The 15,938-nt window shown below is 41.3% G+C and overlaps 1 pseudogene; it reads right to left on the bottom strand.

The window, feature by feature from the left end:
- Nucleotides 1-8,801: 8,801 nt before the first annotated feature.
- LOC131486676 (olfactory receptor 5G3-like) lies at nucleotides 8,802-10,018 on the bottom strand (annotated as a pseudogene).
- Between the last annotated feature and the right edge of the window lie 5,920 nt (nucleotides 10,019-15,938).

The raw sequence follows: 15,938 nt of genomic DNA, 5'->3' as shown, positions 1-15,938 counted from the left end.
AGATTCGGATTCAGGGAGACACCCTATTCTGAGAAGCAGGGGTTTATAGGACTCACCCAAGGTCACTCAGGTAAAATGAGATCAGTGCGGGACTGGCCCTGAGAAGTGACCCCATCTAAGGGGTCCTGACCCCATCCCATGGTCTCTCCACCTTCACACAGCCTAAAGATACTTTCAAATGAATTAAACTTTGAAAACTTTTCAAAACAGCTCTGCAAAGACAAAAATTCTGCAGAGAAAAAACTGGAAGGGAATCCACCAAGATCTTAGTAGTGGGGGCTCTGAGAAAACGGGATGTAACCCTTTTGTTCCCTTTTACTTACTTTTAAATATTCTTCCAACTTTTGTACAATAAATATGTATTCCATATGAGATCTTTGAAAGTAAATCTTCATTCAATATGTATATGTTCATATTTTGGTTTCCTGGGCAAATATTTCATTTAGAATATGAAGCCACTTAATTTATATTTATCCTTGCTTTTTACTTTTAAAAAATGAGGGATGGGTTGGGGAACTGAAATGAATTTACTTGACAGTGAAGCATAACAAAGGTGGGATGGAAAACTCTAGGATTTGATTAGCAACTCCGTGAAGAAGTGCAGACGCAGACCTACAAGTTTTAGACTTCTGTATTGAACTTGAAGAGAAAAAAATTAATAGTGCAGCCTTGGATGATTTAATAAAGCATGTGTTTTCAGATCTTTTGTGCTTTTATGAGAGTGCCGTTAGGAAGAAGAAGGTCAGGAAGACAGAAAAATGCCTGCATCCTGGGAGTGTGATAACAAAAGAATAATGAGTGAGCCCTACATCTGTCTAGCACTTACCAGTCCTCAAAGCCCATTTGTAATAATTAGCAATTGGAAAGAACCCAAATGGCCAACAATAGGGGAATGGCTAAATAAACAGTGGTCGATTAACTCAGATGGAATACTTCATAAAGAGAGACAATGGTGAACTCCCAGACTCCGCTGATTCTGGAAATGTCTGTGTGACCTCATGCTACCTAAGAAAAAAACGAAGCACAAAGTGGTGCCTTGGGACTCCAACAAGGCATTTTCAAAACCAATCACATTAGCTTCTCAGGCAAGATGGAGAAATGAGGGCTTCATTGTTGGAGAAAAGAACAAATGTCTGATTCCAGCTCCCTCAGAAACTGGCTGAGTAGCCAGAGAGAGCTTAAAGGCGATCCCCTATTTGTGTAGATGATGCATTTCGGTCTCTAAAATGTTTTAAAAGCCTGCGTTGGGAAATTAACTTGCATGTCATGAAGAGGATTGTCTTCTCCAAAATGAAAAAAAATGTGTAAAATCTCAAATACATCTTGCCTTCTTGAGACAATCTTTCTGGCTTTTTTTCCAGCAATGCATATCATCTTTAATCCCACTCTTCTTTCCAGCTGAACCTGATAGCTGAAGGCTGAAGGTGAAAGTTCACTATTTTTGGCATCCCCAACCAATTTCATTTTAGTGTCAGTATGCATTGAGTACTAAATACTAAATTTATTGGGACGCCTGGGTGGCTCAGTCGGTTAAGCGTCCGACTTCAGCTCAGGTCACGATTTCACCGTCCGTGAGTTCGAGCCCCACGTGGGCCTCGGTGCTGACAGCTCAGAGCCTGGAGTCTGCTTCGGATTCTGTGTCTTCCTCTCTCTCTGCCCCTCCCCACTCACACTCTGTCTCTATCAAAATATGACTAAAGGTTAAAAAAAGTTAAATACGAAGTTTATTATCAACAGCGTTAGAACCTAATTTTTTCAGGTTCCACACAAACCAGCAAACCATGAGTCAGGCATGAGGGTCTTGGCCTTGTCTATCTGGCATTTTTGCCTCTGAGATTCAGTGAAGAACAAATTCAAATAATGTAAGATCTTTTGGTACAATGCCTGACGCATAATTTGTCCTCAGTAGATGGTTACTAAATTTTATTTTGGATGATAGTTTGAAGATTAATGGCAAATAATGGTGCAGACAGAATACTATCTTAAAAATAGAACAGTGTTAGCCTAGAAGAAGGTCCCTGCTAACACACACCAGGGCTCCTGGCTTTGCTCACCGTAAGATTTTTATCCCTGCATCAAGTGGTGATGTAAAGGTCAGACCGTCAAATCTGTGAATGGCGAAAAGCCAAGAAGGGGAGCAAATATCTTGGATGATGGGACAAAAATCTAGACTAATTTTGCCAAGTTCTAAGGTATGGTTTATACATACCAAGGTGAAAGTTGATGATGGCAATGGAAGACCTTTCACTTACATTCGAAAAGACTAATTGCCCAAAAACAGGTTGGAGAAAAGAGAACTTACTCTGGCACGTGCAGAAAGGGTTTAGGGACTCTGACTAGCAGGAAGTCCGTTGTGAGTCAGTTACAATCTGACTCCACAGAAAGCTAATATGTACTTAGGATGAGGGGCAAGGATGCTTTGAGAGTTTTGAGTTTAATTCTCTTAAACTTACTTTAAAAAGGAAATCAACAGAATAAGATTGTGTTTGGAAGAAAGTGACCAAGATAACCAATGACAGAGCTCATGGCTATATCATTTGCAGAATACTTGAAGTTTGTGGTTAAAGGAAAAAAATCTCGTGGGGGATATAATAGCCTACTTCAAATACTACCAACTATGGAAGAAGAATTCACATTCACTTTATGGTCCATTGGGGTAGGATCAAAGATGAAGTGAAATGGCTCAATAGGTCAGAACTTTCCAGAAATGAATCACATAGGCAGATAGTAAGTTTGCCTGCAATAGTGGTCTTTGAATGTAGACAGGAGAATCACCAGCTGGAAAAGAAGTAGGAATTCCAGAAGGACACGGTGAGGGGAGGCAGGTGCCTTTAAAAAAATAACTTCTGGGGCACCTACCTGAGTGGCTCAGACGGTTAAGCATCCAACTTCAGCCCAGGTCACGATCTCATGGTTCATGAGTTCGAGCCCTGCATTGGGCTCTCTGCTGACAGCTCAGAGCCTGGAGCCTGCTTTGGATTCTGTGTCTCCCTCTCTCTCTGCCACACTCCCCACTTGCACTCTATCTCTCTCTCAAAAATAAATAAACATTAAAAAAATAAATCTTGTTCTAATCTTGTGTCTAATGATGATTTGAATTTAAGTATGTGGAAATAAGTGTGTGTGTGTGTGTGTGTGTGTGTGTGTGTGTAAGGCTAAAACTGGAAGCAAATATAGAAAGATAAGAACAACTGACAGTTTAATGTGCATTAGGTTCCTTTTCCATTTATCCGTGCTCCATTCTTACGCCTTAAAAGAAGTGTGTGTGTCTGCGTGTGTGTGATGTGTGTGTGTCTGCGTGTGTGCAAATAATAGCCTAGACCAAAGAAAATATAAATTAGAGAAGGTCAGTTCGAGAGCAAAAAGCAAAGAACTACATTAGGATGCAGGTCACTTAGGTTCTTTGCAGTCACTAAGTAAATAATGAATTTGGCACTGAGCTTCCTGGTTGCCAAAGCAAAAAGGGGCAATGTAATCAGTCACGTGATTCTCAATGTTCACGAGAAAAAAACGTATCAGATCTTCAGGGCAAACAAAACTTCTCCTGGCAGTAGCCCTGAAGGAAAAAGCTCCTGAGGGGGCACTGATTAATGTCAAATGCGGTATCCTTAACAAAATCCCTGCAGCAAACAGACTAATGTGAGCTTTAGTGCTGTTTTTGTCTGTTCCTAGAAGACCAAGAGTATGACTTAAGGGTACAATGCAGTAGAAACAATTCTCTGTGCACTTGGAAAACATAGTTTGAAGGTTTTTTTACGATCGAGATAACCTAAAAATTAGCAGTATCTAAAATGTACTTAATATACAGGATGGATGGGGCGTGTGGATAGCTCAGGTGGTTAAGCATCAGACTCATGATCTCAGCTCAGGTCTTGATCTCAGGGTCATGAGTTCAAGCCCTGTGCTGGACATGAAGCCTACTGAAAAATGATAGATGACTAGCTTTCAGGCAGTCCTTTATATGCATTACTTCTCTAAACCATTTAGAAGTTTGAACTTATTCTTTGTGATAAGGGGCTAATCCTCTTTAAGTTTATAAGCAACCCCCCCCTTTTTAAAAATTATTTTCCTTTAATGCACAGCATATTACACAGGGCCCTTGTCTTCTGCTGGGGATGTTTACTGTCTCCATACTCTCACCTACAGCAGGAGACATCATGGAACAGGGACCAGAAAAAACAAATGAGGGAAATGGAACCAAATGAAAGTAGTAGGAAAGGGAGGGAAGTTTCTACCACAAATGTATTTATTTTCTAATTTTTTTAAGGTCTATTTTTGAGAGAGAAACAGAGAGTGAGCAGGGGAGGGGCAGAGAGAGAGGAAGACACAGAATCTGAAGCAGGCTCCAGGCTCTGAGCTGTCAGCACAGAGCCCGACGCGGGGCTCGAACCCACAGACCGCAAGATCATGACCTGAGCTGAAGTCGGCAGCTTAACCAACTGAGTGACCCAGACGCCCCTACAACAAACAAATTGATTGAGATTTGCGCTTAGGATGAGAGGGTTTCCTCTGGGAAGTACCTCTAGTCTATGAATCCAGTCCTTTGAATCTTGCAACAGACCCCTGACAAGCAGAAATCTTAGGAAGGTCCTCAATCCTTGCTCATTTCCTGGGACTGGCGCTTAACCCCACGGCCACCTGGTCTGTGCCTCCTGTACCAGTTTCTTATCCACACAGGATGCTCAAGCCAGCTTCTCTTCCCCACCCAGGCCCTTGTCTGTGTCTGTCCACCTGTTCTCTCCACCTGGAACAGCCTTTTCCGAAAGACCTCTCCTCTGTTCCATTCCTGATCTAACTCGTATGTCAGCAACACCATGAGGACTTTCCTGACCCGACTCAAGCCAGAAATCACGTCGTTTCTCTCTCTTTCTCTCTCCCTCCCTCCGTCTCTCTCTCCAGTGCTTCCCAGAACACTCTCTGCCTCCCTCTGCCACTTGGCCACCATCCGCCTTGCGTGGCAGTCGTTTGTATGTCTGCACAGAAAGCTGTCTTCATGCGTCCATAGCAGGCACTGACTGCATGTGGGCCTCGCTCACGATAGCTACTCAGTGCACATTCGAAAAAGGAGGTTAAGTTCTGTCTGAGGAATGGCCGGGGACATTCCTGTTTGCCGTCCAAGAGGTAAACTTAAAAACAAAACAAATCACAAAAGGCAAAGTACAGAATACTATAATGGTGCCACATCATTCACTGAGGAGGGAAAAAATGAAATTTTGTACACATACATACAATCGCACATAAATAGAAAAGTTCCGGAAGAATAGAGGTTCTATACGGCCTATACGTCCATGGGGTCAGGTAGCGAAGCAACGTAACAGGGCAGTTCCTGTTAGGAATTCCAGGAGGAAAGGAGAGAGGAAAACGGTCCGAAAAAATATTCGTGGAAATAGTGTGCAAACTCCCCAGGGCATGTCAAAAGGAGAAGCACAAAGGTACTCACACCTAAACACATCGTACTCAAATGACCAAACGCCAGAGACAGAGAAAGTCTTGAAAGCAACAGAAGTGATTTACCTCATCACTTACAAAGGAAAAACAATTTGATTAATGATGGGTTTCCCATCAGGAACAATGGAGGCCAAAAGGTAAGGGAAAGACATATTCAAGATACTAAAAGAAAAGAACAACAAACCTGTGACCAATAATTATGTAATCCTGTAAACAGCTTCCATTATTGAAGGAGAAATAAAGACATTTCCAGAAAAATAAAGACTGAGAGAACTCATTGCTAGCAGATCCTTCTTACAAGAAATATTAAAGGTTGTCCTTTGGGTGAAAAGAAAGGACACCATACTGTGAATTAGCATCTGCAAATAATAATAATAATAATAATAATAATAATAATAAAACAAAGAGCATGAAAAACTAACTACGTGGACAAATATAAAAAGATAGTATACATATATTTTTCTCTTTTCTTTTAATTTCTTTAAAAGACATAAAATTATGTAAATAAATAATTACGTTAATAACTAATAATGAATCCAACACTGAGATGTTGGATTGTAACACATCTAAATGTCATATATATGCACAAAGGAGAAGTATAGGGAGTTACATGGAAGAAAATGTATTACATTTTACCCAAATTAAGTTAGTATTAATCTTGAATTAGCCACTAAGAAAATAACTTTAAAAACATAGCTAAAAAAAATCAACCAACAACTTCCAGTTAGGAAACAGATTATTGACAGGCCAGTAAAACAGCAAAATACAACTATCTGCTAGCTATAAGATGCCTTTGAAATACAGGCACATATTGTTTTAGAAGAGAAGGATGAAAAAGAGACACAATGAGGACACTAATACAACAAAATCTTCTGAGATGATATTAATATCATAAGACATAAATCAGAGTATTACCAGTTTTCCCATAGGGTGGTAAGAGCCCAGCATTAAAGGCAGTGATATCTGCGTCCAGCCCTGCCAAGCTTCAGACATTGGGCAAACGGGTGATAGTAAGAGCTTCAGCAAAGCAAACACTCTATGTGAATCATCTCTTATCCGTGCCAAGCCCTATAAGAATATTATTATTATTATTATTATTATTATCCCCCCTTTTTCTACCGTATAACAGCCTGGTACACAATAGATACAAAATTCACTATAGTGACAGTAATATTCTTATTATTGTAATTATATTCTTAAGATTGTAATTAATTACAATAATTAATCAGATAGCGATAAGTAGAATGCAAAGTAGAACATCATAGGGGCGCGTGGGTGGCTCAGTCGGGTGAGCGTCTGACTTCTGCTCAGGTCATGATCTGGTTTGTGAGTTGGAGCTCCGTGTAGGGTTCTGTGCTGGCAGCTCGGATCCTGGTGCCTGCTTGGGATTCTATGTCTCTCCATCTCTCGGCCCCTCCCCTGCTCATGCTCTGTCTCTCTGTCTCTCAATAATAAATAAACGTTAAAAAAAATTTAAAAAAATAACTTTAAAGTAGAACAATAGAATAGAATGGTTGGGTGAGTATCATTCAGATTGAGGAAATCATATTTAACCTAAACTTGAAATTATAATTAAAGATATGAAGATCAGAAAAATACTATTGTGGGTAGAGGTTGCAGTGCAAAGACCCTGGGGCAGGAACAAGTTTAGTATATTGAGAAAAGGTCACTGTGGCTGAAGATGTGGTATGAGCACCAGGGGGACTAGCATGATATGTGATTGGAGAGGTTAAGTGTGCAAAGCTCTGTAAACCAGAATAAGAGGTTATGTATTATTCTACGTGATAGGAGATATTTGAAGGGTTTCATGTCAGTTAGTGATATAAAGTGATGTACATTTAAAAAAAAATTTTAATGTTTATTTATTTTTGAGAGAGATAGAGAGAGTGAAGGCAGGGGAGGGGAAGAGAGAGAGAAGGAGACACAGAATCTGAAGCAGGCTGCAGGCTCTGAGCTGTCAGCACAGAGCCCGATACAGGGCTCAAACTCTCGAACCATGAGATCATGACCTGAGCTGAAGTCTGGCGCTTACCTGACTGAGCCACCCAGGCACCCCATGATGCACATTTTTAAATAACATTGTCTGTCGCCTCAGAGAGGAGAACAGAGTGCAGGGAAGCAAGAACAGATGCAAGGAGATCATTCGGGACTCATGGCAGCAGTCCAGGAAAGAGGAGGGCAGGGTTGGTGAAGGGAAGTGGACAAATTTGAATGGATTTGGAGGTAGAGCTCATTTGGTGATGGGCTGGATTAGGATGGGGGAAGGGAGGGAGAGGAATCAAGGATGAGACTCAAGTTTGGAGCTTGAACAACTGGGTGGATGGCAGTGTTGTCTACCAAGAAGAGGAAGACAGGAATAACAGAACCGCTCAGGGTAATGACAGAGAGGCGGGGTGGAGGAGTGGAATCAGGGGTCCTACTTTAGCTATGGTGCATTTGAGAGACCTAGCAGGCTTCTTTAACTATTTACATCCAGGCAACAATATAAGCATGAGCAAGACAGCGTTCCCATCTTCCAGGAATTCACAAGCCTACTGGGGAGAAGAATGGATACATTAGAATTAAGAGAACTGCAGGTGCTTTTTGGAAAAGATAACACGAAAGCCTGGGGGGAAAGAGGGATAGGACCTACCAGGGCCACAGGGCACGGACATGTGGGGAGGTCCTACAGAGTAACAAGTTCTGAGTTCAAATTGTAAGCATGGATGAACTTGAACAAGCAGACTGGAGTGTGGATAGACTGCAGCAGAGGGAGGGAACTTAAATTTGAGTTTTTCTAGAAGTGAACCGCGCTCTAGGAAGGCTGAGCAAACAGGTGCTATTAGGGTTTAGTGTGTGTTAGGGGAGGATGATGGAAGACCCTGGAAGAGTAGGTTGGAACTGAATCAGGAAAGATTTGGAAGGCAGACTGGAGCCATGGCTTTCTCCTGGGGCCTTGACTGGATGGGGAGATAGAGAGACTTTTAAGCAGAAAAGTGACCTGCTTAGAGATATGCATTAAGGCCACACTGGTGACAGTGTTTGAAAAGTGAGGGTGGGGGCGCCTGGGTGGCGCAGTCGGTTAAGCGTCCGACTTCAGCCAGGTCACGATCTCGCGGTCCGTGAGTTCGAGCCCCGCGTCAGGCTCCGGGCTGATGGCTCGGAGCCTGGAGCCTGTTTCCGATTCTGCGTCTCCCTCTCTCTCTGCCCCTCCCCCGTTCATGCTCTGTCTCCCTCTGTCCCAAAAATAAATAAAAAATGTTGAAAAAAAAATAAAAATAAAAATAAAAAAAAGAAAAGTGAGGGTGATGATGGATGGCAGAGATGGGGACGGGCAGGAAGAAACAGAGCAGGAGCCCAGTTCCAAGACTATCTTATAGTTCAGGCGATGGTACCAGGCCACTGAGGATTCCTACAGATCCAGCCACAAAGAAAAACGTAAACTGTATTAAGAAGGTGTCTGCGCATGCAAGAGAAAGCCGAGGGGGAATATCACAGAGAAAGTGATTGATGATGCTTGGACCACAGAAGGGCAAGCAAAAAGTCAATGTCATATGGGTCATGCTGCTTAGAAGAGCCATGACATAAGGCCCTGTAACCAGCGGCACACAGACCTGTTGGGACATAATGAGTGCCTACAACACGGGCTTACCGATGGCCAAATACTGGTCATATGCCATGGGAGCCAGGAGGAAACATTCAGCTACTACAAAAAGACCAAAGAGCCACAGCTGTGCAGCAGAAGCTGTGAAAAAGACGCCTTTTTTTTTCTCTGTGAAGGTATCACAGAGCATCTTGGGGGCAATGGGGGAAGAGGAACAAATATCTACAAAGGACAAGCAGCTGAGAAAAAAGTAAGTAGGGGTGTAGTCTAGGATCAATGCGTATGAGAGTGAGTATCCCCAAGTTACCCCTCAGTGTGATGAAATAGGCAAAAGCATGACAAAGAAGACAAATCGGCTGATGAAGAGGGTTTGTGAGACCCAATAGAAGAAATTCAGCCTCTTCACAAGAATATATATATATATATATATACACATATGTATATATATATATGTGTATATATATACATATACATAAAATTATGTTGTATGCCTTGGACATACAATGTGATATGTCAGTTGTATACCAACAAAATGGTAAAAAAGTGAATTATTCAGGAAGTGTGTAGCCGTAGCACTCTTTAATACTACCTTCGTATTTGGAGTACGCCTTGGGAAAAGTGATTTATTATAGGCTTTGAGTGCCGACAAAAGTGATCACTTTGGAGAATAGATTAAAATAGGTATCTTTCACCAGGGGACTCTTTGCTTCATAGATTTGTAAGATCTTCCGGGCACTTTATGCTGGATTGATGATGGTCTATTTCCTAGTCACCCCAGACCTTCCTGTGCCGTGAAAACAGGACCATACAAAAATCTGAGCAGATTGTCATGGTACCTCATGGTAGTACAATCTGATTGCTTTTTTGGGGGGGAGGGGAGAGCACACCGCTCAGGACACAGTCCCCTTCAGTGGTGTGTGCACCATCCAGAAACTTCCTCCGTGGAACTTCTTCAGTCATTCTTGGGGTCTTATGTGGCTGTTCCATTTTCCGTTTCCTCATCCTAGGGCAGTGTTGCAGGTCAGTCTTTACTTCCTTTGAGTCTCTGCTCAAATGTCATGTCATCAAACAGGCCATCGGGACCTCTTTACCTAAAATAATTCTCTGCTCCTCCCATATCTCAACCGCTTACCTTTTCTGCATTATTATTTTTCAAGGTACTTAAAAGCACCTGAATATTATTTACCTACTTGTTTGCTTATTGTGTGTCTCTCCCTGTAGACGATGATATTCATGAGAGAAGGATGCTCATGGCCATCACTTTAAGCTTGACGCCCCAGCCTGGCACATAGTAGGTGCTCAGTGTATGGTTGTTGATCGAATGACAAATATATGGTCAATACTATATTCTTTTATTCAGTGAATATTATATGTTGACAGACATAGGTTCAGCGATCAACTCTGGTTGTGTTTCTTTCCATGGATTATGGCTTATGTGCAAATGACAAAATGCATCAGAATTGAATGACACACACATGCACATAAATAAATGTATGACTTTACATGGAGCATGCATGCAATAGTAATAAGAATAAGAATAAGAACTTATTCTATTTATATTTACAGTAGTACCTGATATCATTTTAGAGGTATAATATCTCAATTACAGATAGAAGTCTTGGAAGCATTATAACTGACTTCCCACAGCAAGTTATAGGCATACTACCTCAACTTAAACTATTTCTCTTGGATATTGAGTTGTAAGGAGAATGACACAATGCCAGATAAACGGCTGGAGGACATTCACGTCAACCATGGTCCCCTGAGTAGACCTACGGTCTCTGCTACCAGGACACCCAGAGCTGTCCAGGTTTTTGTCCAGGTGATGTTCGGATCTACCTGATATACTTCTGGTGAATTTCCCAAGTCTCTTGCTTGCGGCTGAAACTCTGATATATTATTTAATTTTTCTTCGACAACAAAGTATGCAATAGTTATTATTCTTTTCTGTAATAATTTCTTCAATCAAATCTAAGCTTAGCATGACTGATTTAGCATACCTCAGGAGAAGGGGAATAGATTAAATTGGTGTTTTATTTCTATTTAAATATTAGTTGAGGCACTCAGTCATGCTTAAATGATTCTGTTTTGAGAACCAGCATAATTCCACTTGTGGAATAGTCCTGATAACAAATATCATTGATTGAACTTCCACAGTGTAAGAGGATGCATACTATGTGCTTTCCAGAATTGTCACCTCTGACGTCTCTGTTATTATAGATATGCACTCAAGTAAAATACAGCTCTTTCCATTATTTTAAAGATGAACTTGCTCTGGTAGTCAGTTTCTACTGCTGCACAACAAATGGCCACAAAGCTGGTAAGTCCTAACCACACAAATGTACCGCCTCTCATTTTCCCTGGGCTTCGTTTCCGGGTCCATCGTGGTCTGATTCTCTGATCAGGGTCTCACAAAGCTGAAATCAACATGTTGGCAGGGCCTGGCTCCTTTCTGGAGGCTGTGGGGAAGACTTGTTTCCAAGCTCACTGATGTGTTTGAGAAAATTCAGTCCTTGTGGTTGTAGGACTGTGGTGCCTGGTTCCCCAGGGGCTGTCGGCCAGGAGCCTCTCTCAGCTCCTTAGGACTGCCTGCCTTCCTTCTGCGGTCCCTCCAGCTTCAGACCAGCAGTGACTCATCTAGCCCTTCCCACATTTCCAGCCTCTCTGACTCTTCTGCTCTCAGCTGGAGAAAGCTTGGGACCCACCAGCTCATCTAGGGTCATGTCTCTTTGAAGGCTAACTGTGTCTCATAGTGTAACATAATCATATGAGTGGTATTTCATCATATGCAGAGACTCCAGGGATCAGGGCAAAGATTATGGATCTTTAGAGGATCATTTTGGAAATTCTGCCACCCACAACGATATTCTCACAATAAAAGCCTATCCCGAAGAACGGTATTCTGCAAGGGGAAGAACTGACATTGAAGCTTGTCCTTGTTGATTTGTGGTGTGTGTGTGTGTGTGTGTGTGTGTGTATGTATTTTTTCCCCTGGGCCCTCCGTTGTGTTATTTTTTTTTTGTTTTTATGCTAATATAATTTGAAAGCACACATTAGTACAGAATATTCTTTAATAATAAGACTATTTTATACATTTGCTGAAGATCTATGCTATGTGTTTTGCAAATATTTCATTGAATACAGTTTCCATTTGTGGTATGAGTTACTTGCTTCATTTTATAGCTGGAGAATTGGAGGCTTCAGGGAGCCTGAACCACATGCTTCAGATCAAGGCATCTTCTAAATGATGCAGGTACTGCTGGACCGCATTCTGAGTCCCCCAAGCTCCAGTCTTGTCACACAGTCAGAGGAAGGCCATTATTGGTACAAGGCTTACCATTCTTTATCCCCCTCAGTATTTCTCTGGGTTCACGTTTGCTTATTCCAGACAAAAATAACAACAGCATGATGTAGATAGTTATTATTTAGGATGACAATCTTGGTAAGTTCTGTAAAATGATATAACTAAAAATAATTTGATGTAAAACCGCCAAAGGCAATCGCTTGTGCTTTTCCATGCAGTGCACTTTGGGAAAACAGTGTTTGCATTGATTCCGAGGAACACCTGGCATTAATTTTAGTGTGTTTTCATTTTGAAATCAGTATTTCAAATTAATCTTTGAGTAAATTAGCTTGACTACAAGGTTCTTCCAGTGGAAAAAGCATCCTCATTTTCTCAACAACTCAGAAAATAGAGGTATATGCTTAGTAGGACTTTTGATGATGTCAGTTCAAGCCATTAAGATATGACCCTTGACCCATTAGAGTGTTTATTAGTGAAGGGAATCATGCATAAACAAAGAACGATATATGGTGGCATTTCTTTCTTTTTTCTTTAAATTCAAGTTAGATAGCATATAGTTTTGTCTTGGCTTCAGGAGTAGAACCCAGTGATTCATCTCTTACATATGACACTAAGTGACAGAAGAGAGGCAAAAGATACTGTTAACATTCAAAAAGAGTGATTATTTTTGTCTGAAACGGATCAAGGAAGGCTTCCTGGATGAGGTTATAATTAAGCAATACCTTGCAGAACAGATGGGATTTTGACTTCCAGTATTTCAGTATGTGAGAAGGGAAAGTCAGGAGGGTTGTAAGGAAGTGGGTGCCTGTGGGTCTGTGTGGGAACCGTAAATCAGTGAGTCTGTTGGAATCTTATAATGCTCCTATAATGAGAAAGGAAGCTGTCATTGTAGGTCCTGCAACACTGAAGAAGCTATGTTAAAGTGAATCCAGACTTAAATCATGCTGAGATATTGCTGTGACTCTGAAGTTTATATGGAAATGCAAAGGGCCCAGAATATCTCATTTAATCTTGAAAAAAACAAGCCATGGGCGCCTGGGTGGCTCAGTCGGTTAAGCGTCTGACTTCAACTCAGGTCACGATCTTGCCGTCCGAGAGTTCAAGCCCTGCGTCAGGCTCTGGGCTGATGGCTCAGAGACTGAAGCCTGCTTCTGATTCTGTGTCTCCCTCTCTCTCTGCTCTTCCCCCGTTCATGCTCTGTCTCTCTCTGTCTCAAAATTAAATAAACATTAAAAAAAAATAGAAAAAAACAAGCCAGGTGGAAGGTCTCCCTCTACTTAACAAAACTATAGTAATTAAGGCAGGATCAAGAATAGACTAATGGTCCAGTGGAACAGAGTGGAGTGTCCAAGTATATTAATGAATGCATGCTAATACCTTTATTGTTAAAGAATATACAGACCCAATATATGGATGCTTCGTTTATGACAAGGGTGACACAGTAAAGTATTGGGGAAAGAAAAGATTGAGAAAAAATGGCGTTTAATCCATTGGATGTCCAGATGGGAAGAAAAGTGGAATTTTACCCCCATCTCACAACACACATTAAGATTAATTACAGAATATTTGGAGACTGAAATGTGAAAGGCAAAGAATTAGGGGATGTAGAAGATATTGGAGAATATCTTCATGATGTATAGTAGAAAATTAAAAAAAAAGTAGGCTGCAAAAATGCTAAACATGAAGAAAAATATTGATTTCCTGAACTATATTAAAATGAAGACTTAGGTTTTACTCTTAAGAGCATAAACCTGGAAGCCACAGCAAGGGAAATTGTTACTTATAAGGCATATAGGTGACATATCTGAAGAACATGAATAACTATATAACTTTTTTTTAAGTTTATTTAATTTTGAGAGATAGAGACAGAGCATGAAGAGGGGAGGGGCAGAGAGAGAGGGAGACACAGGATCCAAAGCAGGCTCCAGGCTCCGAGCTGTCAGCACAGAGCCGGAAGCCGTGCTCGAACCCACAGACCGTGAGATCATGACCTGAGCTGAAGTTGGACGCTTAACCGACTGAGCCACCCAGCGCCCCTCTTTATTCATTTTCAACTTTATTTATTTTGAGAGAGAGAGCAAGTGAGGGAGGGGCAGAGAGAGAAAGGAAGAGAGAGAGAGAGAGAGAGAGAGAGAGAGAGAGCATGAGCAGAGGAGGAGCAGAGAGGGAGCCACAGGATCCGAAGCAGGCTCCAGGCTCTGAGCTGTCAGCACAGAGCCTGACGCAGGGCTCGAACCCATGAACTGTGAGATCGTGACCTGAGTTGAAGGTGGATGCTTAACCGACTGAGCCACCCAGGTGCCCCAATAACTATTATAATTTTTAAAGAAAGGCAATCCAGTGATGAAATGCAGGCAAGACATTTCAAAAGCCAATTCATAAAAGTGGTTATGGAAATGGCTTGGAAAGCTTGCAGAATTGTTGCATCTCTCTAGAAATGGCAGCTAAAGGCACAATGAGATACCATTATACACACACCATCATAAAATGGCTAATAGCCACTTTCATACACTGCTAATGGAAGTGTAAGCAGTGGGTTTTGGAAGACTTCTTCGATTATCGGTCCTCAGGAACATATACGCGCCCAATAACAAAGAAATTTCCCTCCCAGGTATATCCCCAAGAGAAATGCATGCTCATGAACACCAAAACACATGGCATTCATTGGATGCCCATTGGAGAAAAAAAAAATCACAAAGCTAAAAACTGGGAAAAATTCAAATGTCCAACAACAAAGCAATTGATAAATCATTTGTGGAATACTAACAGAATGGAATGCGGGCATCCATAAATACATGAACTAGAGATTTATTCAATAAAAGATGAATTTCACAAATATAAAATGGATGGGGAGGTTCTATTTCCTGACTTGGGTGGTGGCTTGCATGCCTGTGCTCACATTACAATAACTCAGTGAGCAGTACGCATAAGGTTTTTGCACTTTTCTGTGTGTTATTCATCAATATAAGTTGAAAAAATGTAGTATCAGGCTTGCATTTTTCGGTGAAATCGATCTCAATTTCTCATTGCATATGGTGGAGATACTTCACACATTATGATTCTCAGTGAGTTCCCTATGAGTATCAGGAAAGGAAGATGGAATATCACAATGCCAAGTAAGCTATCCTGGGGGCTGATCTTCAACGGTAATAATCTCTAGCTGAACAGTTGCAGAAATTCCATGGTGCTTCTTATGGGGGAAAACTCAGCAGTTGTTACAACACCGTACTGAAGTTTACTCATTAAATGTTTGTTGTTGTTGTTGTTGTTGAAGAAGGAGGTAAGAAATTAAGACTTGACTCAAGTCAAGCACAGAGACTTGATCCAAGAAGATCAAGTGGATCCCAGTGGATTTTTTAGAGCTTAAGGATAGTAATAACATTTTAATTTAATTCCCTCTTAACAAAATTCCCAAGGTATGGTATGTATTGGGACATAAGTTTTTCCAGAACAACAACAACAACAAAATGAGGTAACTAATTCTGGAAACTTCCAACCAAGTGAAAAGACAATGTGCTTTGGAGTGGAATCTTACCAGTTCCTTGGGAAGGAAACTTAAGAATAAAGCCAAGTGATTCCAAGAAAGTCTGCCCTCTTCTCTGT

The sequence above is a fragment of the Neofelis nebulosa genome, chromosome 10, assembly GCF_028018385.1.
Source record: "Neofelis nebulosa isolate mNeoNeb1 chromosome 10, mNeoNeb1.pri, whole genome shotgun sequence".
NCBI lineage: Eukaryota > Metazoa > Chordata > Mammalia > Carnivora > Felidae > Neofelis > Neofelis nebulosa.
Note: the sequence above shows the minus strand (reverse complement) of the source record. Positions and strands in the feature narration are given on the sequence as shown.